The sequence below is a fragment of the Melanerpes formicivorus genome, unplaced genomic scaffold, assembly GCF_026170545.1.
Source record: "Melanerpes formicivorus ecotype bairdi unplaced genomic scaffold, bMelFor1.0.p_v2 SCAF_38, whole genome shotgun sequence".
Classification (NCBI taxonomy): domain Eukaryota; kingdom Metazoa; phylum Chordata; class Aves; order Piciformes; family Picidae; genus Melanerpes; species Melanerpes formicivorus.
Window position 1 is genome coordinate 4,585,769 of NW_027142390.1, and position 27,254 is coordinate 4,613,022.

Sequence of the window (27,254 nt, forward strand, 5' to 3'; positions counted from 1 at the left end):
GGCTTGGGATTAGCAGGCACAGGAAAAAGGCTGAAACCTGACTCCAAAGCTCCAGCACTGACTTGGCCCAAGTGTTCCCCTTTACATACCACGAGACTTTTCCTCCGCCCCCCACCTGCATGCAGAGCCCTCAGCCACCAGATCACCAAGCAGTACTCACCCACTTAGCCAAAATGGCACCCCATGGTTCCTAGCCCTCCAGGACAGAAAACCTGTGACAGTCCAAGCTCCTGCAGGAAGCATGACAAGGGGCTAAGAAAATAATTCAAGTTCTCGGGGGCTTACAAGTTCTTGGGGCTGAAACAGCTGCTTTTGTAGCTGGATGGGGTTCTTGGCTGGCACTCAGGTCTCACTACAAGTCATCTCTCCAAGATGCTCCCCTGACTTCCTCTTCCCTACCAAGTCCATGCAGGACAGCAAAGAAGCTGGGATTAAATATATATGACAGAACCTGGCCAGAACATGCAATCCACATTCCCAGACAAAGTACAAGACAAATATAAGCATCACAAAGGAACAAACACAATATGAGCTTAAGTCTAGCGTGAGCCCTCTGTAAGAGTGATCTGAACAGTGAGCTGCACCTTCCAGCCTGGCAGATTCCATAAAACCAAGGTTGGCAGATTCCATAAAACCAAGGTCTGCAGATCTCAGGAAGAAAGACAGGAGGCACCAGGGATTTAGAGACTTTATGGAGATTCAGCATCATCTTGAGTGACATAGACCCACTAAAAATGGTGGTTGGTTCACTGACACAAAGTGAAGGAGCTGCCTGAGTCCCAGCCTAGTTCTGCTCAGCTAGAGCTACAAGACTTCAGCTCTTTGGTTGGGAAAGGGTGAAATTAAACAACACCTGTCTGAATTGTCTTCTCCCTGAGACAGGCACCCAGTGGCCCTTAACACCATTAGAGCACCCAAAGTCTGGCTGGCACTATCAGTGCACCTCCAGCTGTACCTGCTATAGGCGAGCCAACAGCAGATTAAAGATGGACTAAAAGAGTGAAGCAATATTGCCCAGCCATAGCCAGATGGATGGTACTTTCCTAGTGTTCCAAAATAGTCCTCTGGAGTCCCAGCACAATACTACAAACACTACATTCCTTTTGTAAGACTGACAAATTTAAAGGCTGCCTTCCACTTATGAAGGATTTAAAATAATACCTACTGGTAAAGCCCCCAAGTGTGAAAACCTCAAGCATTTAAGTGTAACTTGCTTCTCACAGGTCCCTCCTCTGCTCAGGAGGAGCCCAGACTTCAGTTACTGCACAGACACATCATGTCCCCTCACCACAGGGGAAATCCCATCAAATCCAGCTGCACTGTCAGCCCAGCAGGAAGCATACAGCTCACAGGAAAGGTTAGTCTAGTAATGTCTCACAGAATCACAGAGGAGTCAGGCTTGGAAGGGACCCCAAGGATCATCTAGTTCCAACCCCCCTGCCATGGGCAGGGACGCCTCACACTACATCAGATTGCCCAGAACCACATCCAGTCTGGCCTTACAAACCTCCAGGGATGAGGCTTCCACCACCTCCCTGGGCAACCTGTTCCAGTATCTCACCACCCTTACAGTGAAGAAGTTCTTCCTATGTTTAATCTAAATCTACCTTCTTCTAGCTTGGATACATTCCCCGGAGTCCTATCACTACCTGACACCCTAAAAAGTCCCTCCCCAGCTTTCTCATAGGCCCCCTTCAGATACTGGAAGGCCACAATAAGGTCTCCTCAGAGCCTTCTCTTCTCCAGCCTGAACAGCCCCAACTCTCTCAGCCTGTCCTCACAGGAGAGGTGCTCCAGCCCTCTGATCATCCTTGTGGCCCTTCTCTGGACACCTTCCAGGGTAGTTTTGCAGATCAGAGACACTTTTGGACCAAAGGCAAGGAAAAGCTGGCCTGCACCTCCAAAAGGTGGCTAAGTGGGAATTTGCCTCCAAAATGGTAAAAAATAAATAGAAGATGGACACTTTTTCTGAAGTTTCAGTGACTGGAGTCAGCAAGGGGAAGTTTGCTTCTCTCCCTAAACCACTGCATTTCTTTTGGCAGTGGGGGGAAACCAACCCTGTTCTCCACCATACATGCACATTTCCCCACTGTTGAACTCCCTCTGAAAAGGGAAAAACAAAGTTTCTGCTGCCAGAACTATGATTTTAACAAGCAGAGTATTCACCATGAGTAGGGAACACCAAAGCAGCCAGCTCCACTTCATACAGTAGACACTTCTTCAGCAAACAACTGACAGTGCCACAAGGGCATTTTCTGCTGTGTTGGGGGCAGTGGGCAGTGAGCTGTAGACAGCAGCTCAACCAGCTCTAATCAAATGCTTTGCTGAACTGGTGTCTAAGCAAGGAAATGCTAAGGGAAGCCTGGAGCCATTGCATTTCCCACAAGACAGTGAAACAAGACCTTCCACTCTCCTGTGACTCAGTGTCACAGGAGGCAAATTGCAGACAACTTCTGGCTGGCTGAAGCTGCAGCCATGGCACTGCAGGCAGGCAGGTTCCTCTGGATGTGTGCATGGAGATCAAATGGAAGAAGGATGGGAGACCTGCTGGAGAGGCCCCCTGTTGCAGCTGCTTCTGTTTCAAAAGCTGGCTAGTATCAGTTGTGCTGACCTCAAAGGGGAAGCAGGCATCTCTAGCCTGTGTTTCAGGCACAAAGAGTAGAAGGGAACAAACAAGAAAGCACAAATCAAAAGACTCAGAGCAAAGAGTGAGCTAAGGGCTGGGACTAGGAACACACTCTGGGTCACAAAGAACAAGCAAAGCACACACAACCCAAGCAATTACCTGCTGCAGAACAAGTGGCAGGATCAACTCATCCCATGCAATGCACAGATGCCTTGAGACACTGCAGGCTTCCTGTCATTCCATCCCGTTTCAGAGGTTTGTTTCACGCCTGTGGCTCTCCTTAGCTTCATGACTGATTCTGTCCAGCTAGGTCTCCTTTGTCCACATGCAGTGGAAGCACAGTACTCAAGAGCAAAACGCCTCATGCTGCTGAGAAACTTCCATTCCTCTCTGGTCACTAAAGCATCCCAAGCCAACATGAACTGTTGGTTTCATGAAAGAAAACAAGAAGGGGGAAGAGGAAGATGGTTTCTAAAGCCAGTCAAATATTAGAAAGTCCTTGCCTTCATGTCTAACAGCCTCTGGTTCAGTGTGAGCACATCAGAGCCCACAAGGATTACTAACTGCTCCTGCATGGGTTTGCTGCCCACGCCCATTCAGCGAAGGGTACCCACAGCTAAGGGAACATGTGTCATCTTCTTGCTTGCTTACTTGGAGCTCCTGCTTGGGAGCTCATAGCCAGAATACAAAGAACAGTTACTTCCACATACTCCTTAGGTGGTTATTGACCCACCTGCAGTATTCCATGAGCATTATATCAGCAAGCAGTGCTTGCACAGCAGAGCTGAAGGAATGGGGCAAAGACAAGCAGTTCACAGCCCATCTTACAACAGGCCCCACTGCTGTGTAGTATGGCCACAGCATACAGCCAGCCTCTTCCTAAAAGCTTCCAGGGACAGACATCACAAGCCCCCTAGGCAATCTACTCATCGCTTCTTAATGCTTCAGAATCATAGAATCAATAAGGTTGGAAAAGACCTCAAAGATCATCAGGTCCAACCTGTCACCCAGCACCTCATGACTACTAAACCATGGCACTAAGTGCCACATCCAATCCCCTCTTGAACACCTCCAGGGATGGTGACTCCACCACCTCCCTGGGCAGCACATTCCAATGGCTAACAACTCTCTGTGAGGAACTTTCTCCTCACCTCCAGCCTAAACTTCCCCTGGTGCAGCTTGAGACTGTGTCCTCTTGTTCTGGGGCTGGTTGCCTGGGAGAAGAGACCAACCCCCTCCTGGCTACAACCACCTTTCAGGTAGTTGTAGAGGGCAATGAGGTCTCCCCTGAGCATCCTCTTCTCCAGGCTAAACAACCCCAGCTCCCTCAGCCTCCCCTCACAGGGCTTGTGCTCAAGGCCTCTCCCCAGCCTTGTTGCACCTCTCTGGACATGCTCAAGAGTCTCAATGTCCTTCTTAAATTGAGGGGCCCAGAACTGGACACAGGACTCAAGGTGCAGCCTAACCAGTGCTGAGTACAGGGGCACAATGACCTCCCTGCTCCTGCTGGCCACACGATTCTTGATGCAGGCCAGGATGCCATTGGCCTTCTTGGCCACCTGGGCACACTGCTGGCTCATGCTCAGCCAGCTGTCAAACAGTACCCCCAGGTCCCTTTCTGTTTGGCAGCTCTCCAGCCACTCCAAACTGAGGTCATCACAGCCACAGTGGGGTTTTGTTCTGCTTAGTTATTTTTAGTAATTTTAGCTACTTTTGTTCTGCTTAGGTACTACTTTACAAAGCCTTCCTCCTCCAAAGTTTCGTACTGTATCAGCCGTAACAGCCTGCCTGAAAGCAGGGAGATGTAATGAAATGTCAGAAACAAAAAACCCTGTGTGCAAGCAAACCCTGCCATTTCAATCCACCTCATGCAGCTGCAGCCTGAAGAACAGGAGGCAAAACCCTAGTTCTAGTGAGAGCTGCCAGAGTCTGACAACCAGTTTAAGAGTTGCATCGGGTACTGAGCTGAGGAGGTGCAGTAACCTCAACCCCAAGATTCAGAGATTAAACAAAGCCAGGCTGAAGCCCACTTCTTGTCCATGATGGAAAATAATTCCATGAAGGGCTGTAAATTAAGTTGTCATCAATTCTCACTGCAGGGCCAGCTTCTGTGAACAGCTCTCAAACACACTGGCACTGCTTGTTCTCCTCTCTTTCACTTTGGAAGCCTCCTCCAGCTGTGAGCTGCTCACCTGCTCGTGTGCTTTCACACAGGCAGTTTTAGCAATGCCAAACAGGGACAAACTATGCTGGAAAGCATGGCCTCTACTTTTTCACTCATCAGAGAGGACTGTTGCAAATTGCAGAAGTTCAGCCACCCCAGGGACCCACCTGTGAGAGAAAAGAAAGAGGCACCAGGAGTGAGCAAACCAGAGTGGCTGGCTTAATTGAACAGCTGACAGAAAGGCCAGTCTTGATCCCATTGTTCCTCTGTACACTGATGTTTCTGGCACTGGACATGCTTCCACAAGCCAGTTCAGATCACTGAACTGGCAGAAAACTGGGCAGAACAAAAACCCACTGTGGCAGTGATGACCTCAGCCATCTTCTATGGCTGCATCCACTTGAGTGCATGTGAGACTACTGCAATGATGTGTCAAAACCAGGTATTCTGAGTTGAAGGAGCAACTTCTTCTTGAGAAACTCGTCTAGTGCACACTGAACTAACTTTGTTGGGCCTGTGTGCCACTACTTCACCAAAAGTACAATAATTCTCTGAAGCTTTCCCCAGCTTCCTCCTTATCTATTGTAACAGGGTTTTATGTGATTCAGAACAACCCCTTTTATCCGTGCATGCCTAGCACAAAAGGATCCCATCTCTGATGGAAGTGCTTTGCACATCATGACAAACAGCAGCAGCAAAAGCCATGGCCTCCACTGAGGAGTCTTATCTCTATGTAAAAGTGGTCACTCCTACCTCACTGCTGGATGAAGACACTTTCTTCCTCCTACACGAGGTAAGCAGCGGGATCTGTATGAGTCATGCTTCCTGCAAGGCAAAACAGCAGCAAGTAAGGTCAGTGTCTGCTCCCTACAAGGAAGTCTAACAGAACAAGAGGACACAATCTCAAGCTGTGCCAGGGGAGGTTTAGGCTGAATGTTAGGGAGAAATTCTTCACAGAGAGATTTGCCATTGGAATGTGCTGCCCAGGGAGATGGTGGAGTCCCCATCACTGGAAATGTTTAAGAAGAGACTGGATGAGGCACTTGGTGCCATGGCTTAGTTGATTAGATGGTGTTGGGTGATAGGTTGGACTTGATGATCTCTGAGGTCTTTTCCAACCTGGTTAATTCTGTATTTTAACACTGCCTAGCACACACACTAGGAACAACTGGAGCAACCCTAATGGGTGGGGGAAGAGATAGGGCTGTGAGGCAGCACAAGGAGATAGCAGGAAAAAAGCCAAAGGAATATGTGGAGTCAGATTTGGGTTCCTAGAAATGCTACTTTTTTTTTTTCCCTGGTCTGCAGCAGCATGAAACATCCTTCAGATGACAGAAGCATTTCTAATACCCTGCAGCACCATTCAGAGTGCTTGGAGAGAACTGGCAGAGCGAGTCCTGCCTGCTTCCAGCCGCTCGCTTCTGCGAGGCACCTCTCACCCCTTGGCTGCTGCACTGCCAGTCCCATCTGACCGTCAGAGAGCTGAGTAATTCATTGGCTTTGACAGAAAGCAGGAAATTCACAGGAAAGATGTATGCAGCTATTCAAATCCCCCCCACAGTTCTGGCAGTGAAACATCTGAGGGTTACAAACCCCCAGCTTTTCTGCAGCAGCCATTTTAAACTTGATGTTTCCAGTTGATGAGATTACTTGGAGAGAGTGTATTGCCAGCAGAACAGCAGCAAAAGGGAGCTGGGGCTGCTTAGCCTGGAGAGGAGGAGGCTCAGAGGAGACCTTATTGCTCTCTACAACTACCTGAAGGGAGGTTGTAGCCAGCTGGGGGTTGGTCTCTTCTCCCAGGCAACCAGCACCAGAACACGAGGACACAGTCATGCTTCCTGCAAGGCAAAACAGCAGCAAGTAAGGTCAGTGTCTGCTCCCTACAACAGAACAGAACAAGAGGACACAATTTCAAGCTGTGCCAGGGGAGGTTTAGGCTGAATGCTAGGAAGAAGTTCTTCACAGAGAGAGTGATTGGCCATTGGGATGTGCTGCCCAGGGAGGTGGTGGAGTCCCCATCCCTGGAGGTGTTTAGGAAGAGACTGGATGGGACACTTAGTGCCATGGTTTAGTTGATTAGATGGTGTTGGGTGATAAGTTGGACTTGATGATCTCAAAGGTCTTTTCCAACCTGGTTAATTCTATTCTATTCTATTCTAAAAGTTGTAGCTAGGTCACCTCTTCCTTATTTGCCGCTCCTTAAAGGGGAGATTCCTGCCCTGTCTGCCTTATCTTTCACTCTGTCCATCAAACTGCACTTCTGTCCTTCCTGTTTCAGCCAGCAGCCTGGGTAGCCCAAGAAGGCCAGGCCATGGCTTTCAAAGGGTTGGGCCAGTTCTCATTTTATCAGCTCTGTGCCACTGGGGAAAGCAGTTATTAGCTGCCTTCTAACCTTACTGAGGAGGTGTCAAATCCATCTTTCTCCTGCTGAACCTGGCAGATCTTCCAGCAACAGCCAAATGTTTGCTCATTACATGGCTACACCAGTTCACACCACTCATGGCTGATGACTCTGTTGGAGATCACATTTACTGGTGCAGAGCAAGGCAGTTTGTTACAGCCCCTTTCCAGACAGGAGATAAGGGAGTCAGAAAACCTACCCAGTTGTCTCATGCAATAACTGAGTGTCCCAAGGATTTGTGTATCAAGGTTCCCCACAACTGAGCAGCTCTGCACCCTGACAGTAATGACCCCCACCCCAGGCAGTGAGAACTTTGTCTCTTCTTTGAATTTGTGGGGGGGCCTTTTCTAACAAGCCCTTCACTTTGGCTGCAGCTTGGTGTGAAGGAGCAATCAGATTTCATTTCCTAGCTACTGCTTAGTTTCACAGATTAAAAAAAGCCCAAAACCTGGAAGCATCTTTGAGTTCTCTCCACTTTGCCAAAGCTGGCTGACATCTGCATGTGGGCAGCAATGATACAGGACCTATTTTTTTTTCACAAACCAGACTCCAAAGGACAGTGAGTAGGTGTTTCTACTGACACACCTGCAAAGGCAGCTCAAAGAAGATCAGTCCCCACTCCCAACAGGCCTTCCAAAAACTTACACAAAGAGGCAAAAGCCACACCTCTTGGCTCCCAAGACAGCGTTGATCCATTAGGTTCTGCTGTCCCTAACCTCTGGATGAAAAGCTCAACACACTCAAAAAGCTCTGGACAAGAAGCTCAACAGGAGCTCTCAGTGTGCACTGCAGCCCACAAAGCCAATCAGATCCTGGGCTGCATCAGGAGAAGTGTGGCCTGCAGGTCGAGGGAGGTGATCCTCCCCCTCTAATCAGCTCTGGTGAGACCCCACCTGGAGTACTGTGTCCAGTTCTGGAGCCCCTATTACAAGAGGGATGTGGAGGTGCTGGAAGGTGTTCAGAGAAGGGCCAAGAGGATGATCAGAGGGCTGGAGGACCTCTCCTATGAGGACAGACTGAAGGAGTTGGGGATGTTCAGGCTGGAGAAGAGAAGGCTCAGAGGTGACCTCATTGTGGCCTTCCAGTATCTGAAGGGGGCCTACAGGAAGGCTGGGGAAGGACTTCTCAGGATCTGAGGTAGTGATAGGACTAGGGGGAATGGAATGAAGCTGGAGGTGGGGAGATTCAGGCTGGAGGTGAGGAGGAGGTTCTTCACCATGAGAGTGAAGCCCTGGAATGGGTTGTCCAGGGAGGTGGTTGGGGCCCTGTCCCTGGAGGTGTTTAAGCCCAGCCTGGACGAGGTTCTGGCCAGGCTGATCTAGTGTGGGGTGTCCCTGCCCATGGCAGGGGGGTTGGAACTAGATGATCCTTGTGGTCCCTTCCAACCCTGACTGACTCTATGATCAAAGCATTTCTGGGTGAAAACATGGACACTGCAGAGTCTTCCTCACAGTTTCACGTTAAAATGAGGAAGGCAGGCCAAGGTCACAGCTGCGAGTAACCACAGCAGTAGCTCAGCCATGATGGTACAATTCCAATGACAGGCTAGCCCAAAAGCTAACTAAGGAGACTGAATCAAACTGGTTATGCTCCCTGAAGACATCCTGAAGCTTGTGGGGGTTTTTTTGGGGGTTTGGTGGTTTTGGTGGGTTTTTTTTAAAGAGTGGTCCACTCCTTCTGTAGGTATTTTTAATCTAGGGTGGACTGTGTCATCCTGGAACTGAGTCAAATGAAAATGAGAGATTTAAAGCACTTCACTCTCCCCCTGCTGCCCCTCTGCTCTGCGTCAGTCATCACTTCTTGGTTTGCAAACGCGTAGTGGGATTTGCACGGGGCCAGTCACATCAGGCTCCTCCATTTACTGCTATACAACAAATCTATTCCAGTAACAGGCTGCTCTCCTGCCAATGCCTTCTGTTTTCCAGCTCATTTCATTTTCTTTAGTGACTTTCTTTCAGACAAGTGGATAACCAGAGCCTTGGGTCGACTCCACGTGGATTCTGCCTCTCAGCAGTGCCAGTTATTTCTTTGCAGAAATCCTGCCCACGTAGGAAGCAGGTACAAAAATCTCACCTCACCATACCAGGACCCAGTTTATTTGCTCCTGCTTCCACTCCCTTTTCAACATTAGTCACCCCACAAAGCACTGCCTGCTTCTGTGCCCAGAGCTCTCCCTGGCTGCCTCCTCTGCCTTTCCTGCCAGGCTCTCCCCAGCTGATAGCCAAAGAAACCTGTCCACACCTATGCAGGCTGGGGCTGTGCCTTTGTTTTGGGCAGTGACTTGTGCTTGGGGTGGAGGCCACCATTGTTTCAGCTCCCTGATCCCACAAAGGAGCGTTAATAATTTCTTACAACTGCAGTAAAGGAAGGGTAGCAGTTACACCCAGCCCAGAACATTACACAGCACTGGGGTTCTCGTTACCTGCCAGAAAGGGGGGGTTCTTCCTTTTGCTGTGGGAAGGTGGATGAGGTTGCACTGTCACTTAGGCAGAAGCCACTAACTTGAGCAGTATTTCTGTCAAACATGTGGACTACATTGATGCACAGACAGGATCATCCTGCCCTGAGGCAGGCATAACATCTCCTGGGACCATTCAGACCAGAAATCAGAGCTGGGCTCCCTCTCTCACATGCCACTGTGTCTTCCCTCAGAAGGAAGAGATGCAGTGGCTAATACACCTGCCATCTCTAGCATTCAAACAAAGCAGTTTGACAGCACCCACATTAGAATATGACTGCAGTGGGAGACAGGTGCCTTTTCACAAAAATGAGGTGACTCCTGTTTAGCCCATGAAAAGCATTTCCTGCAGAAAAGCTCCACAAGAGTCACTGTGAAATCCTCTAATTTCTATCAAGAGGTGCTCTCCAACTTGAAGAGTGCAATCACACACCAACCTCTTCGTTTCTTCAAGCAGCATATAAAGAACAAAACAGGAACACCCCCCCCTCCCCTGTAGCATAAAGGTTATGTAAAGAACTAAAGTATTACAGCCAGAAGCCTTGCTTTGCAGAAGATAATCTCATTTTTCATAGTGAGTGCAACACCAAAACCACCCTCCCAAGACTCATCTGTGCCAACACTTGGGAACTTAAAGTGGAATTATCCCCAACAGAAAAGTGTCACTGCCCCAGCAAAAGAATGAGGAGCAGTGGAAAACATAAACAAGACGACACAAGTGGTGAAAAGCAAAAGAAGGTGGTTTAGACACATCCCATCTTGACATGCAGTGCTTCAGTAACCAGAGTGAGGAAATCAGCTTTCCTTCTAAGCAAGGGTGGGTCAGACACTTGGCTGGAATAAATCAGTGCTGTCCTGCTGCAATCAATGGATTGTTGCTGATTCACAGCAGCCCTGGGTCTGGCATGTGGCTTTCTCCAGGCAGCATCGCAGAAATCGAACTCTAAATTGAAATCATGCAGAGATGTTTTGATACAACCTTGTTCAATACTAAGTATACCAGAACTGAACTGAGTTAAACCTAACCTAAAATGAGACAGACTACAGGGAATGCCTCTCTACTGTAATGTGGACTCAGAGGCTGGAAAGAAGCACAGGGCAATTTGATGAAATACTTTGATACATTCTCACTAATTGGTTTCTCCATTCTGGAATGAGGCCATTGGTGGTGTGAAGGTTTCAGGCTTTAACACATTTCCTCATGCTCACCAAGAGCTCAGCATAATTGCTGAAGCCAAAAGCATCAAGGGTAAAAAGAGCAGCTATAGAGGAACTGGCAGGAAAGGTGACTGTACACAGTGATCCTCTCTCGCTAGCTCCCAACAGCACTAGTGGCCAAGGGAGCCTGTGGCTACATGGGGCCTGAAGCCAGTGAGTCCTGCGCAGCAGCCCACTACCAGCAGGACTGCTGCATCCAGCTGGAACTAAAGGATATTCTTCAGCTTCAGAGGTGGAAGGTGCACCCTGCGAACCCCTTGAGTACCACAGCAAACAGGCAGGGGAGGGACAAACTCCATTGCAACCACTCGTGCAAATCTGTAGTCACACAGCAGGACTACCGCAGCTGTGCACCAAGCATGGAGCCATGCCTGCCACATAGAGCACGCTCTAGGTGCTCTCCTCCCAGGTGCTGCTCTCCCAGAGCACCCCTAGGCACTCTCCTCCCAGAACACCTCTAGGCACTCGCCTCCTGGGTGCTGCTCTCCTCCCAGAACACCCCTAGGCACTCTCCTCCTGGGTGCTGCTCTCCTCCCAGAACACCCCTAGGCACTCTCCTCCTGGGTGCTGCTCTCCTCCCAGAACACCCCTAGGCTCTCTCCTCCCAGGTGCTGCTCTCCTCCCGGAGCATCCCTAGGCACTCTCCTCCCAGGTGCCGCTCTCCTCCCAGAGCACTCCTAGGCACTCTCCTCCCAGAACACCTCTAGGCACTCTCCTCCTGGGTGCTGCTCTCCTGGAGCACCCCTAGGTGCTCTCCCCCTGAGTGCTGCTCTCCCAGAGCATCCCTAGACACTCTCCTCCCAGGTGCCGCTCTCCCTCCTCCTAGATCTGTTCCACCACCATGGCAGTGACCCTGCTAGCAGCCTTGCCCTGTCTGGCCAAAGCCCACGTCCCACAGCCCTCAAGCAACCAGGCTGGGCTGAGCCTCTTCAGGCTCAGCAAAGCCAAGGCTAACTCAGCGCTGAAGCGGGCAGCGCTTGGTGTCATGGTTCAGGCCTGAGAAATCTCCCTGGTGCACTGGGGAGCCACAGGGCTCCTTCCTAATTACACAGCAGAGCACCGCATGATTCATGTCAGCAGCTCCTCAGCCCCCTCACCTCAGCCTCACCGGTGTGACACACCAAACCCAAGTGGAAGTGATTCGCAGGTTGCAGCCGCAGCCGCCTGCTCCCCAGCGCTGTTAACAAACAAGGCGCCGCGGAGGAGCTGCCGGCCGGCGCTCCGAGGCCTGCCGGATCATGCTCTGCTGCCTTGCAACATCGGAAGTTACACTTGGAGAGCCACAGCCTGGGCTGCCCTCGGATTTCCCAACAAGGGCTGGAGGACGAGGATGGAGAACCCGGGCTCAGAACATCACACATGCATTTTTGTATTCCCAGGGGAGGTTTGAACATTAGCACGAGGCTCGGGGGGGTGGTTGTTCCTTCCCTCTTCTCTTTCCCTTTGGTGTGATTAGGTTTGGTGACTGGCTTACACAATTGTATCAGGTTGGGTCTGATGAATCACTCATCTTCAGCAAGCAACAGCGAGAGATCGCAGGCCAGGCAGGGTCTGTTTCAGTAACCCAAAACAGAAAGAAAAGAAAGAAAGGGAATTGAAAAGAAAAATAAAACCAAACCACCAAGAGAGAGGGAATGGGGGCAGGGGAAAAGAGACAGTGGGCCAACAGCACTCATGGACAGCTTTCTGATGTCTGGGCTCAGACAACTAGCAGCACATTCACTTGTAAGAGTGCCAGACCTCCTAGGAAACCTCAAAAGGCTGCTGTTAGTTCTAAAGCGGGATGTAGCTGTGCTGTGTGCAAGACCAGCCCATTACATTTATGGGTACCTGTCCCATTCAGCCACATCAGGGCCCTCATTCCCATAATTCTAGGAGGCTTGCAGGATGTGCCTTCAAACAGTAAGAAACCTCTCCTTTCTGAGCAGGGCCATTTGGAAGTGCCTATCACTACTGCAGGGCTGAGCAGCATGTAGAGGTAAATACACACCCAAGAGTCCCACATTTACAGTCAGGGTTGGAAGGGACCACAAGGATCATCTAGTTCCAACCCCCCTGCCATGGGCAGGGACACCCCACACTAGATCAGGCTGGCCAGAGCCTCATCCAGCCTGGGCTTAAACACCTCCAGGGACAGGGCCTCAACCACCTCCCTGGACAACCATCAACCAGTATCCCCAGGTCCCTCTCTGCCTGGCTGCTCTCAGCCACTCTGACCCCAGCCTGTAGCACTGCGTGGGGTTGCTGTGGCCAGTGTGCAGAACCCAGCACTTGGATGTGTTCAATCTCATACCATTGGATTCTGCCCACCTGCCCAGCCTGTCGAGGTCCCTCTGCAAAGCCTCTCCACCCCTCTGTCAGAGAGAGCAGGTGGCTCTCTATACAAGAGGTAGCCACTCAATAAAAACGTAACCAAGATTTACATTTGTCTGTCAAAAGTCACCATCTATATAATGCAGAATTTACTAACAAATAACAATCTCAAAAGATTCCCAACCAGTTCTCCTGGGAACCTACACGATGCAGCTTTGGGTTGAGGGTGTGAGAGAGATGGAGCCAAGCTGAGTCAAAAGCTGCTTCCAGTGGCTGAGTACAACACGATAAATACAGAGCAAACCCAATTTTTTCCCCCTTGCTGTTGCACACAGTATTTGCAAGCAATTCCACTGGCTCTGAACAGGCAGGATACTTTGTGAATGATTTACACATCTAATTATGAAAGTCCAGGCCACAAAGTGAAGCAGAAGATGGATATTTAGAATATCCCTTTCAGGGACAAGAAGGCAGCAGAGAAATATATTTGGGCTCTTTTCTCTATGGTCTTCCATCCTCTGCTAGGATTAATAGCAGTTCACAGTTCACTCCTCTATGATGCATTATAGATTTTACTTGATCACTTCTGCCTTATAATCCATAACCAGGGATGAATGATGGGATGTACTTCACAAAGCCTCCAGTCTCACTGTAAAGCAGTGAGGAATCCATATTCTCTGGTAGGTTATGGTCACAATCGGTTGACCTCAGAGGAATGAAATGCCACCATGTGTCCTAGGAGAACGGAGAGGCAACAGCTCTTCTAGGAAAAGATCAAGGCAAAATCCATTTGTTAACCTAACCTGACCATCTTTCAGGCACCTTAGAATGTACCTGAGAGCTTCTCCAGCCAAAGAGAGGGCCATGCTGTAGGGCTCAGCTGACTGGTTACAGGATGGCTGCAGTGCACTTACAATCCAGAACTCAGACTCAGATTAAGTAAAGAGCAGCCTACAGCCACCATTACCCAAAGGCTGATCTGTGACCTGACAGGTATGGTTCAGCTTCTGGGAGACAGCCATACCTTCCCCATCTCAGCAGCAAATCAAGCCTGGAAGCTAATCAGCCCCTTCCATCTAAGAGGCACTTCCCTTCAGTATGAGCACACAATCCACATCGATGCCACGTGCGGGTGGGTTCCTGGGGTCTGCACTCAGGAAGCACAGGACCCTTAGGATGCCTGACTTCTAGTACTCCCCTGGCCTTCTGCTCAGGTGCTTTTATGGAGTTGGAGACTGGAATACAGCAAACATCAGACATTTATTTTCTCTGTAGGTCACCTCCTGATCTCCAGATCTTCTTTGGGGCCCCCAAAGGTCAACTCTTGTCTCCAAAGCAAGCAGAGATTTTCCAGGAATCTTCTTAAAACAGGAAACTTCCTCCTCTCTCTCTCCCTACCCCTGTTCTTGAAGCAACACTAAACAGCTCCTGGTGTTGTGGTGGTACAGGCTGATGATAAGGGCGTACCTGGGCTCCCTTTGCAGAAGACTTCTGACATTGTTATCAGGACACTTCCAGTTCTGAGGTGTTACAAGAAGACATCTCAAAAAACCCAACAACAAACAGAGAGAAAAAAGGACACACAACAGGAAAACAAACCAACAAGCAAAGAAAAACAACAACAACAACACAAATCCCCAAGGGCTAGAGAGAAGCATGCACCATAACTTCTAACCAACACTGAGCTCTCAAAGTAAAACTAAACCACCAGAAATGAAAACTTCCATTTCTGGAGTCTGGGGAAGAGAGAGTAAAGAGAGAGAGAGAAGGAGCAGGGGGCTCAGATACCACCTTCTCCCACTCCCTGTGATATTTATCCATAAGTTTAGGTGGTTGAGGCCCTGCCCCTGGAGGTGTTTAAGAGCAGGCTGGATGAGGCTCTGGCCAGCCTGATCTAGTGTGGGGTGTCCCTGCCCATGGCAGGGGGATTGGAACTAGATGATCCTTGTGGTCCCTTCCAACCCTGAATGATACTATGATAGTAAGTTTCCCTGTTAGGGTCCCAGAAAGAGAGCTGAGCAATGAGTGATAGAGACAATATAGAGACAATAGCGCCGGGAACATCCCAGAGCCTGACAGCAGCGTTTACAATGCCATTTTGCCTGCATCTGGGAGACAGAGTATGAGCCACAGAATCAAGGAAAAGCAGTCAGATTCATGGCCTATTTTTAATCCATAATAAATAATAGTTTCCTAGTCTTATTGCAGTGGCAAAGTCAGAACAAAATCTGATGGGGGGTGGGGGGGGGGGTGGGAAGGCAATTATTATACACACACAAAAAGAAAGAAAACTATCACTAAATCCTCAGGGGAAAAGCAATGATTGTCTTTTAATGAAAGCCAAGCTTCCACTCCAAATCTCTCCCCCCCATCTCCACCCCCCCATTTTTCAAAGCTGAATAAAGCCATTTTAAAACCAGTAACTGGCTCCTGAATGTGCTGTGAGCCAGAGGTGGGCAGGGCAGTGCAGGAAGGCCAGGAGCCCCTGATGTAGACTGGGGATTGCACTGAACGGGCAGCAAGAAGCAGAACCTGCTCCTGACAAACTAGATTGGGAAAGTGCCTGGAGATGGAGCTTATCATGCCACAACTTGAACCTCCCCAAGCAATTCACACACCCGTGTCTCTACATGAAAGCAATGAGATGGGAAGGAAGCACACTCAGGGTTTGGTGCTGCTCAAACCCCATGCAATTACGAGCAAGAGTAAACATCTTATTCAAGGATGAGCAATCATCCCTCAAGGGAAAACCCTGGGGCTTCCAGCCCTCCCAAGAAGGTCACAAATGGGTACAGGAAACAAGAGGAGACTTGCACAAAGGGAAGGAGCTAAACCTTACTGCCCATGAGTAAAGAACAGCACAGACAGGCCAATGTGCTCCAGCACTGTGCACTCACCTGGGAAGCTGTGGCATTACTGAACCTTTTGGTTTTGAACAAGGGCATTAAGTCTTTCCTTCAGCTTTCCTTCAGCCTTTCCAACAATTGCCCTAAAATCTCCAGCTGGGCAGAAGCACCTAATTCAGTGCTTCTGACAACAATCTTTCCTATGTGCCAGGAACAGGGGGCATTGTGAAGTTGGCAGCAGACAAGGGATCCTCAAATTGCACCCAAACTCAGGACAATCCTCCTTTAGCACATCTGCATGCCCACCACACAAGCTTCAACATCCCCACATCAAGGCCTGGGCTGAAAGAATAGTCTTTAAATCCATGTTTTACCTTCAGTGCCATCTGCTTAGTACAGCCAAGCTTACAGCCTTTCCAGATGCCATTTCCCACTTGTTAAAGCCCAACAAGGTGAGCTCTACAGTGTCTGACCCAAGAAATTAGGCCTAAAGATTTACTTACTGGTAACTACAGAGAGTGCTTTTGCAACCTGTGGGGGCTTCCCAGGAGACAAGCACACTGTAGTCACATCCCTGCCACCATCCCACACAACTGGGTGACTATCATCAGGCTCTAAAGTCTTTCCTCTGTGGAGAAAGAGAGGGTATCATGAAGTTGGCAGCAAAGCTACTCATGAGAGATGCAGAGGATTCTGAAAACATTCCTGCACTCTGGTCAGTTCTCCCTGAAAACACCTTCATGCCCATCACACAAGCTTCAGCAGACACCTCAAGAACTGAGGCAGGTAACACATGTCAGCACACAACTGCCAGGTACCAAGCACCCTAAGGAAAAGTCAGTCCCCTGAACTCCCTTCAGTGGGCTCAGGAGGGGACAACTGACAGTTCATTTGTGGCCATAAGTGCTTGTTTCTCAGATCCTGGGGGTGGGTCAGTCAATGTTAGCTAACTAATCTCCCTGAGAAGCAAACAAACAATCAAACAAAAAAGCCACCACAACCCAAAACCAAACCAACCAACCCAAACAAACAAACAAATCCCCCACAACACAACAGTGAAACCATCTGGCTGCACAGTAACCACTCTTCCTGCTTGGGCTCAGAAGCCCACATGGCAGATTGAGAAGAGGCCATATCAAACAACCAAGTACAGCATCAACATAGTCTTTGCTGCTGTCCTACAGCCCAAGTAACTGCTTGGGAAGTTGAGGCAGGCACCCAGCCAACAGAGGTTTCCTTCCTTCGCTCAGTGTCCTGCTACATGGAGATTCCTCATCCAAAAATGCAGCTGGCAGCAAGAAGCCTCACGACCACGGTGGTCTGAGCCAGACTGGGGCTCTCTGGAAAGAACACAAGAGCAGGTCCTTTCTAGCACACCCCTTTGGCTGAAGTCAAAGGGCCAGCCAGCTTTCACAGCTCTGGTCAAAAAGAGCAGGGCTGACAGCTCTTTGGTGAACAGAGGCAGCTGAGCTGTCTCCCAGCCCACCTACTTGTGCTTATTCTTGTCTGTGAGAGCTTTCTCTTCCTCTGCTCATTTCCTAACCTCTTAGGTAGATGGAAGGATGAGTTTCCTCCTCTGCAGAGACAGTTTGACAGAATCATTTGCAGCCTTCAAAGTCCTGGGATGGTCATCACAAGTCCTTGCCTCCGTCCCTCCCTGCACAGCCAAAGGCACTTACAAACCCCAAGCCAAGGTGTTGCCCTAGGATCAGGCTGATGAGTAATTACCAGTAGTCACTGCAGCTGGTCCCTGTTCTCCCACCACTATGTTCAGAGGTGAGGGGAGGGGAAAGTGAGGGGAAGCAAGCCTTTCCTGGGAGTTCTCCAGCTAAATTGAGTCAGCAGCTGTTTTGGAGGACGTTCAAACTGGGTCCTTTAGAAATGCACCAGCATCCCTTCTTTTGCTGGTTACATCCAGACATACAAAGGCTTTGTATAAACAACATTTCAGGGCAGCGATAAGACCATCAGAACCATTCATTAATAATGTTCATTAATAACATGGCATCCAGGGCAAGCTTCTCCCTCACTAACCAAAGCACAGCCCATTAGCCAAGCAGGCTCACCCTCCTTATTTATTAATTTATAGTTTTCCACAACTAATGCTAACAAAACCAAAGTGAGGGTACTGAGAAACCAACACATGTAAGCTACAAACATTCCCTGAAGGAACCACAAATCATACTCCACCAAAACAGGCAGTGGACACAAACTGGAACACAGGAAGTTCCACCTCAACAGGAGGAAAAACTCCTTTCCTGTGAGGGTGATGGAACCCTTGAGCAGGCTGCCCAGAGAGGTTGTGGATTCTCCTTCTCCAGAGGCTTTCAAGACTCATCTGGATGTGTTCCTGTGTGACTGGCCCTAGGTGATCCTGCTTTGGCAGGTGGGGTTGGACTCGATCTTCAGAGTTCCCTTCCAACCCTAATGAGGAGAGCAGAAGGAAGGAGGAGAGCAGAAGGAAGGAGGAGAGCAGAAGGAAGGAGGAGAGCAGAAGGAAGGAGGAGAGCAGAAGGAAGGAGGAGAGCAGAAGGAAGGAGGAGAGCAGAAGGAAGGAGGAGAGCAGAAGGAAGGAGGAGAGCAGAAGGAAGGAGGAGAGCAGAAGGAAGGAGGAGAGCAGAAGGAAGGAGGAGAGCAGAAGGAAGGAGGAGAGCAGAAGGAAGGAGGAGAGCAGAAGGAAGGAGGAGAGCAGAAGGAAGGAGGAGAGCAGAAGGAAGGAGGAGAGCAGAAGGAAGGAGGAGAGCAGAAGGAAGGAGGAGAGCAGAAGGAAGGAGGAGAGCAGAAGGAAGGAGGAGAGCAGAAGGAAGGAGGAGAGCAGAAGGAAGGAGGAGAGCAGAAGGAAGGAGGAGAGCAGAAGGAAGGAGGAGAGCAGAAGGAAGGAGGAGAGCAGAAGGAAGGAGGAGAGCAGAAGGAAGGAGGAGAGCAGAAGGAAGGAGGAGAGCAGAAGGAAGGAGGAGAGCAGAAGGAAGGAGGAGAGCAGAAGGAAGGAGGAGAGCAGAAGGAAGGAGGAGAGCAGAAGGAAGGAGGAGAGCAGAAGGAAGGAGGAGAGCAGAAGGAAGGAGGAGAGCAGAAGGAAGGAGGAGAGCAGAAGGAAGGAGGAGAGCAGAAGGAAGGAGGAGAGCAGAAGGAAGGAGGAGAGCAGAAGGAAGGAGGAGAGCAGAAGGAAGGAGGAGAGCAGAAGGAAGGAGGAGAGCAGAAGGAAGGAGGAGAGCAGAAGGAAGGAGGAGAGCAGAAGGAAGGAAGGAGGAGAGCAGAAGGAAGGAAGGAGGAGAGCAGAAGGAAGGAAGGAGGAGAGCAGAAGGAAGGAGGAGAGCAGAAGGAAGGAAGGAGGAGAGCAGAAGGAAGGAAGGAGGAGAGCAGAAGGAAGGAAGGAGGAGAGCAGAAGGAAGGAAGGAGGAGAGCAGAAGGAAGGAAGGAGGAGAGCAGAAGGAAGGAAGGAGGAGAGCAGAAGGAAGGAAGGAGGAGAGCAGAAGGAAGGAAGGAGGAGAGCAGAAGGAAGGAAGGAGGAGAGCAGAAGGAAGGAAGGAGGAGAGCAGAAGGAAGGAAGGAGGAGAGCAGAAGGAAGGAAGGAGGAGAGCAGAAGGAAGGAAGGAGGAGAGCAGAAGGAAGGAAGGAGGAGAGCAGAAGGAAGGAAGGAGGAGAGCAGAAGGAAGGAAGGAGGAGAGCAGAAGGAAGGAAGGAGGAGAGCAGAAGGAAGGAAGGAGGAGAGCAGAAGGAAGGAAGGAGGAGAGCAGAAGGAAGGAAGGAGGAGAGCAGAAGGAAGGAAGGAGGAGAGCAGAAGGAAGGAGGAGAGCAGAAGGAAGGAGGAGAGCAGAAGGAAGGAGGAGAGCAGAAGGAAGGAGGAGAGCAGAAGGAAGGAGGAGAGCAGAAGGAAGGAGGAGAGCAGAAGGAAGGAGGAGAGCAGAAGGAAGGAGGAGAGCAGAAGGAAGGAGGAGAGCAGAAGGAAGGAGGAGAGCAGAAGGAAGGAGGAGAGCAGAAGGAAGGAGGAGAGCAGAAGGAAGGAGGAGAGCAGAAGGAAGGAGGAGAGCAGAAGGAAGGAGGAGAGCAGAAGGAAGGAGGAGAGCAGAAGGAAGGAGGAGAGCAGAAGGAAGGAGGAGAGCAGAAGGAAGGAGGAGAGCAGAAGGAAGGAGGAGAGCAGAAGGAAGGAGGAGAGCAGAAGGAAGGAGGAGAGCAGAAGGAAGGAGGAGAGCAGAAGGAAGGAGGAGAGCAGAAGGAAGGAGGAGAGCAGAAGGAAGGAGGAGAGCAGAAGGAAGGAGGAGAGCAGAAGGAAGGAGGAGAGCAGAAGGAAGGAGGAGAGCAGAAGGAAGGAGGAGAGCAGAAGGAAGGAGGAGAGCAGAAGGAAGGAGGAGAGCAGAAGGAAGGAGGAGAGCAGAAGGAAGGAGGAGAGCAGAAGGAAGGAGGAGAGCAGAAGGAAGGAGGAGAGCAGAAGGAAGGAGGAGAGCAGAAGGAAGGAGGAGAGCAGAAGGAAGGAGGAGAGCAGAAGGAAGAAGGAGAGCAGAAGGAAGAAGGAGAGCAGAAGGAAGAAGGAGAGCAGAAGGAAGAAGGAGAGCAGAAGGAAGAAGGAGAGCAGAAGGAAGAAGGAAAGCAGAAGAAAGAAGGAAAGCAGAAGAAAGAAGGAGAACAGGACAGACCATGTTGGAAAAGACCTTTGAGATCATTGAGTCCAACCTATCATCCAACACCATCCAATCAACTAAACCATGGCACCAAGCACCCCATCCATTTGTGATCCTGTGAAAATCTGGTAGGAGAGAGTTGCAGCTCAGGGGCCACGTGCTTTCCCCAGCATCACAATGGAGGCAGCCCACAGCAGCTGCCTGGACAACCCCATCACACACAGTTTGCAAAGATCTTCCCCCCCAGTGGGTCTTTGTACAGGGCTCAGGTTGTAGTCTGGATCAGAGAGGAGAGGTGAAGAGCCTGCCGCATGCTCCTCCCCATGCGCCTCCTGTGCGGGGGAGCTGCGCCTTTGCCGTCGGTTTTCACCGAGAGCAGAGTTACGCTCGGCTGGAGGCAGGCAGAAACAGGCAGAGCTTCATTTTGAGAATGCTTCTGTTGCTCAGTGCAGTACAACTTCAAGAACTGGAGGAAGGGGGGGAGGGGGGGAAAGGCTTTGTGGTTAATTATGAGTATGCTAACATGGTAAGAAATAAGGCTGCGAGGATGGCAGAGATAATTACTCTATAAGCTGCATTTCCCTTTTGGACAGGAGATAATGAGATATCCTTTGCTATGTAGAAGCATCTCCTAGCAGAGCAAAAGCAAAGGCTGGCAAAGGGTGAGCAAGTTAGGGATGCAGAAACCCACTGCCTCCTCACTGGTGCTGGCCAACAGCCCCCAGCTTTCCTAGCAGTGGGAAGACAAAAACTGAGTCCTAGGAAAGAAAGGAGGCTTTTTTTTCTTGGGCACTATCTGGCCACTCCTCAAGATTAGGATTAGGACCTGACTGGAGGGCTGTGCCCAGAGAGTAGTGGTGAATGGTGCCACATCCAGCTGGAGGCCAGGCACTAGTGGTGTCCCCCAGGGATCAGTGCTGGGCCCCATCCTGTTCAATATCTTCATTGATGATCTGGATGAGGGCATTGAGTCAGTCATCAGCATATTTGCAGATGACACCAAGCTGGGAGCAGATGTTGATCTGGTAGAGAATAGAAGGGCTCTGCAGAGGGATCTTGACCATCTGGACAGATGGGCAGAGTCCAACAGGACGGCATTCAACAAGTCCAAGTGCCAGGTGCTGCACGTTGGCTACAACAACCCCATGCAGTGCCACAGGCTGGGGTCAGAGCGGCTGGAGAGCAGCCAGGCAGAGAGGGATCTGGGGGTACTGACTGACAGCTGGCTGAACATGAGCCAGCAGTGTGCCCAGGTGGCCAAGAAGGCCAATGGCATCCTGGCCTGCATCAAGAATAGTGTGGCCAGCAGGAGCAGGGAAGTCATTGTGCCCCTGTACAACGCACTGGTTAGGCCACACCTTGAGTCCTGTGTCCAGTTCTGGGCCCCTCAATTTAAGAAGGACATTGAGACTCTTGAAGGTGTCCAGAGAAGGGCAACAAAGCTGAGGAGAGGCCTTGAGCACAGCACTGTGAGGAGAGGCTGAGGGAGCTGGGGTTGTTTAGCCTGGAGAAGAGGAGGCTCAGGGGAGACCTCATTGCTGTCTACATCTACCTGAAGGGAGGTTGCAGCCAGGAGGGGGTTGGTCTCTTCTCCCAGGCAACGATCACCAGAACAAGAGGACACAGTCTCAAGCTGTGCCAGGGGAAGTTTAGGCTCAAGGTGAGGAGAAAGTTCTTCCCAGAGAGAGTTGTTAGCCATTGGAATGTGCTGCCCAGGGAGGTCACCATCCCTGGAGCTGTTCAAGAGCAGATTGGACATGGCACTTGGTGCTATGGTTTAGTAGTCATGAGGTGTTGGGTGACAGGTTGGACTTGATGATCTTTGAGGTCTCTTCCAACCTTATTGATTCTATGATTCTAAGATCCTCAACTTGCGTAGCTGCCCCTGGGTTCTACAGGTGTCATAGATGTGTCCTGCTTAGCCCAAGCAGCCATGCAGAGTGAAGTGCAGTTTGCTGCCCTTCATGAAGTCTGGGCAGACAGAAGTGAGCTGCTCATGATGGGAAGCCTCAGTAGACTCCAAGGGAAAGGCTGCCCAGAGAGGCTGCAGGGTCTCCTCTGAAGGGATTCAAAACACAGCTGGATGCAATCCTGGGCAACCTGCTCTGGATGAAACTGCTTTAGCAGGGTGGTTGGAGTAGATGATCTCTAGAGGTCACTTCCAACCCCCATCACCCTGTGATCCTGTAAAATGCAGATCAAGGCTGTTTGGAAAGAGCCACAGCAAAGCAGCCTGATGCAGGTTATTCTAAATCTCTTGGCTTCAGCAAACCAGGGACTGCCCCATACCTGTCCTCTCCAAAAGAAGGCTGCCTTTCAGTACTCCAGCCCACAGAAGCAGTTCCAAGTGCTGCAGCCCTGCAGGGCCTGATGAGTATTCAGCTGCCCATCGAAATGGTTCTGTATGGGAACATTAAAATAACCCCCCCAAACTACATGAGCAAAATCACCATCAGCTACACAGCTAGTGTAGCCAGTGAGGACAGAGAAGCCTGCTTTTGCAGAGCCACAGACAGAAAACATTGCTGGTCTGCTGCCTTGCAGGTCCTGAGCTAGTTCTGGATGGAGTTTCCTCCTGTTTATTTATGTCTTGAGTCCAGTACCTGTTCCCCAAGAGCTCCTTTGCTGACCCAGCAAAGTTTTGGCTAATGAGACTATTTTTAGCACCAATCGCTAGGGGAAACTGAACCTTTTAACAAAGCCTCCTCAACACTGTAACTAGCACATCACTGCTGAGGGGAAAGAAAGAAAGAAAGAAAGAGAGAAAAAAGCTGGGGGTGGGTCTGTAACTAGGTCAGCATCAATCTCTTATGTCACCTACAGCCTTGCTTTATGGCAAGAGTGTGGATAACAAACGGCGATTAAGGCAAAGCGCAGGGGAAGAGGCAGTCTTGGGAAATTTATAGATAGGAGAGAAATCACGTTAATAGGAGATAATAGAGAGCTGCAAAACTGCTATAAAAAAGGCATTAGAAGAGCTCTGTAATTGGGGTTATTAGACACAACTACACCAGGTGGGTTTTCCCCCCCCTTTTTGGGTGCATGTCACCATGATGGATGTCACTTTCGATAGCGCTAATAACAGTAAAATATCCATGTTAAAGCTGAGTAACATTAACTTTCATATTGGTGTAATTTACTGTGTTAGGAGCTCCTATCATTCAGCAGCTAAAGACAAAATGTTCTTCCTTACAGTGTCAATAACCATGCACACACTTTACAGGAAGAAGTGTTTCTTTAAGTATCTATTACACGTTAAATAATTCTTTCAAGTTTCCATTTCTTCTGACAGGAGAGACAAGGAGCAGGAGGCAGGGGTAAGCTATTCATATCACTAACACACATCAGGAGCTGGATTTGCCATTACTCTGTCTGATGAAGTCATTCACAGCACTTCTCCAGCCACACATTACAAGAGATTGGTTTGCTGCATGGGAAGGGGCAGAAAGGACTGGACAGTAGCTGCCCTTGAACAAACTACACACACACACCAGTTTGAGATTGAAGGTAACATTGAGGCACTCACTTGCCAAAAGGAGAAAGCCAGCCTGAACAATATTCTCCAGTAGAGAATCTGCTTGCAGCACTGCACTGATTTACACAGTGGTTTGCTAAGGGGATGGTGTACTCCCCATCTCTGAAGGCTGGAACAATACTCTACCTGCTACAGCATTACAGCTGCAAGCACTTCAGGTGCTTAGAGTTATAAATAGAGCAAGTCAGGCCTCGAATTGTTTCATGCTGTTCTTCATTGTAGAAGCTAAATGACTGCTAAAGGAAGAACAAACTTGGCCATTCCCACAGTGGCACCGATAACACAAGCACAAGGTCAGGCTTCGGCTTCATGAGAAGCAGGCAAGAAGTTGGCTGATGGCAGAGCCACGTTCCAGCAACGTGAGAGCTATGGTTTGCTCTCAGATGCCTCCCCATGCACCTCCGTGCCCTTGGGCAAGTCACTCCTTTGACTGCTCTTTCCAAAACTGAATGCCTCCAGCTAAGCACTGTGATTATACAAGGACAAGCACAATGAAGCCTTGAGGCACTGGAGCAAGAATCCTTGCCTCTTCAAGATAAGCTAGTTCCAAGATGGTGTGGAGCCATAAAGCAAACCAAACCACCCATATCAAGGGCAAAAGCACTCTTAGGGAATCTGCTTCAGAACTGCATGGAAGAAGGCCACTGTGATTTCAAAACACAGAGCTGGCAGCTGGAGGCTGAGCTCTAGCATATTGTAATAGTCAAATCACAACAGAAAGTACTTTCCCTTCTCTCTGCAAATCAGAGCACATATACAATACTGGCTTCTGCTGTCACACAATCACTCCCAGCACCTCCTAGCCAAGAGCCCATGCCTGGTAACAATGACAGAACCAAACAGTTCCCTCCAGCTGCTTTTTTTCCTGAGGGGTATGTAGGGCTCTGAACATGAAGAGAGTTGTGCTCACATTTGGTTTTGTTTGTAGAATCAACCACTCCACTTGCCTCCAAAACGCAGACCTTCCCACCAGCTGTCATAGCATGAATGCAAAAACCCCGAGCCAGGCTGTGTGGAGCGCAAGGAACAGGCCCTGAGAAATGGAGTCAGCTCCCCCAGGCTGCACTTTCACACGGCAAACTACAGAACAGCTACAATGTTAAGAAAGGATTGGACCACTCTGGTTTGTTTCCAACACACTGCAGTGTGGCACTACCGAGTGCCATCCCACCCAAATGGAATTCCATCCTCCCTTCAAGCCCAAACGTTTTTCTTCCACGTGTTCAGCTGAATAATTGAGGATTCAACTGTTTATGCCCTCCTATGTGTTGGGCTGGGGTTGCATTTTTAGCTTCTCAACAGCAATTGCATTTGGCCAGAGAGACTCCTGCCCATACACATGAAAAAAGGCAGCTTTTGCTGGTCCCTCAGAACTGAGACCAGGCAAACAGGAGGATTCTCGCTTTCCTTCACCTCTGAGCAAGACAATCTCACTCCTATTGAAAGCAGTGAAGTTTCCTTGTTCCTCACTTTGTGAGCCAGATTCCACGCTCCCCACCTCTGCCTAGACTGTGCAGCTGCCTCTCAAAAAGGCAGAGAGGCTTCTTCCTGCTGGCTTCATCGGTGTAACCTGCTGGGGAAGATTTGCCTTTGTTTGAATTAGAGAAAGCTTTTACCGTAACCCACCCCAGCTCCGTGGTACTGGACCTAAGATCTCTAAAGATACCTGCCAGTCTCCCTGCCCTCTACTGTTTCTTTCACAATGGTTAGTCTGCTGAGAAAATATTTACTTTGCATTTGAGAAAAGGTCATTGGCTGCTGGTGTAAACCACTCCCCTCCCCCCACTTGAGACAACAGGAACAGGACTCAGGATCCTAAAAGAGAAAAATCAGCCTGGAGTCTTGTTCCTCCTCCCCTGCTTCCTCCCACATCCCATTCAGATGACATGACAAGGCTCTCAGTGGCTCCAAGCCCAAAGAAAGGAGGACATATTTCATGTCCCTCATGAAGCCTACCTCCACAGGTCCCTTGTTCAGCTCTCAGCAGGAAGCTGGGCTTACCCTAAATAGAACCAAGGTGGGTAGCAAAACAGGAAGATTCATTTCCTGTAGCACCACAGGGCTGGCAGGAGCAGCTCCCTGTCCTCAGTGTGCTTTCCAAGGACAAGGGTGGCACAAGCAAACACATGAACTGGAGCAGAGGCCAGTTGCACTAGGGTGGCAATGCCTTTGAAATATAGTTTGTTAGGTGTGCTGCTTCCATCCAGTTGTAGGAGCAGTGACACAAGAGCGCATCAGCCGCAGCACAGCAGGGGATGCAGGATATGAAACCAGTTTGGCAACATAACCCTGCGTCAAAGGAAGCAATGCACCTTCCTGTGCACTGGGCAGTGTTGATTTCAAGTTCACTCCTTACCAGCAGCTTGGTGGTTTCTAGGTGGGTTCACGTGCACAAAGAGAAGACCAAAAGGGCAGAAACACTCTATCATTCCAATGAAAAGCAATCTCCCACTCAAATGTGTAAGGAACAATAAAGTCAACAGACTATGTAATTACAGTCCCAGAGTACACACCTGTCTGCACAAAATACCCTCTAGTACAGTGACCAGGCACTGAGAAAACCTGTATCCTGCAAATGCAACTGCCTGAGTAACATCGAGCCTCACTCAGAGGCCGTTAAACAGCATGGGAGCCTGGGTGTTGATCTGAGTAGCCTTGGACCCAGCCACTTCAGCACATGAACAGTTTCACCATTTCTTTCCCTACACAGGGAGGCATCTGTCCAATCAGAGCAGCAGCAGCTGTTTCACATGGAGTAGTGGTTGGAAAGAGCAAACATATCAGAGAGGAGGGTGACTGAAAGAATATACTCTTGGGGAAAGGAACGGGGAGAAAAGAGGAATTGTAACAAGGTGAAGATCTCAGGTGTGTGGATCCCTACCTGGCTTTAGATGACCTGGCTCCCAAGCTGTGGCAGCACAGCTCCAGCATGTACAGTTCTTCCTGCCTCAGATCCTAAAGATGAGCTTCCACAAGATGGTTGGTTCAAACTAAGGCTTTGTTTCATTTCACCCATCATCCTGTTCCCTGCTTCCCATAGCACAGCCTTGCTCATCCCCTGGGCCAGCTCCCTCCTT

The 27,254-nt window shown here is 49.8% G+C and overlaps 1 long non-coding RNA gene across 1 annotated transcript; it reads right to left on the reverse strand.

The window, feature by feature from the left end:
• Positions 1–128: 128 nt before the first annotated feature.
• LOC137450912 (uncharacterized) lies at positions 129–27,254 on the reverse strand. The gene is made up of 5 exons (XR_010989683.1): positions 27,059–27,254; positions 6,546–6,628; positions 5,544–5,615; positions 2,786–3,048; positions 129–230 (listed from the first exon to the last, which is right to left on the reverse strand). It is a non-coding gene; the product is annotated as an uncharacterized lncRNA (long non-coding RNA).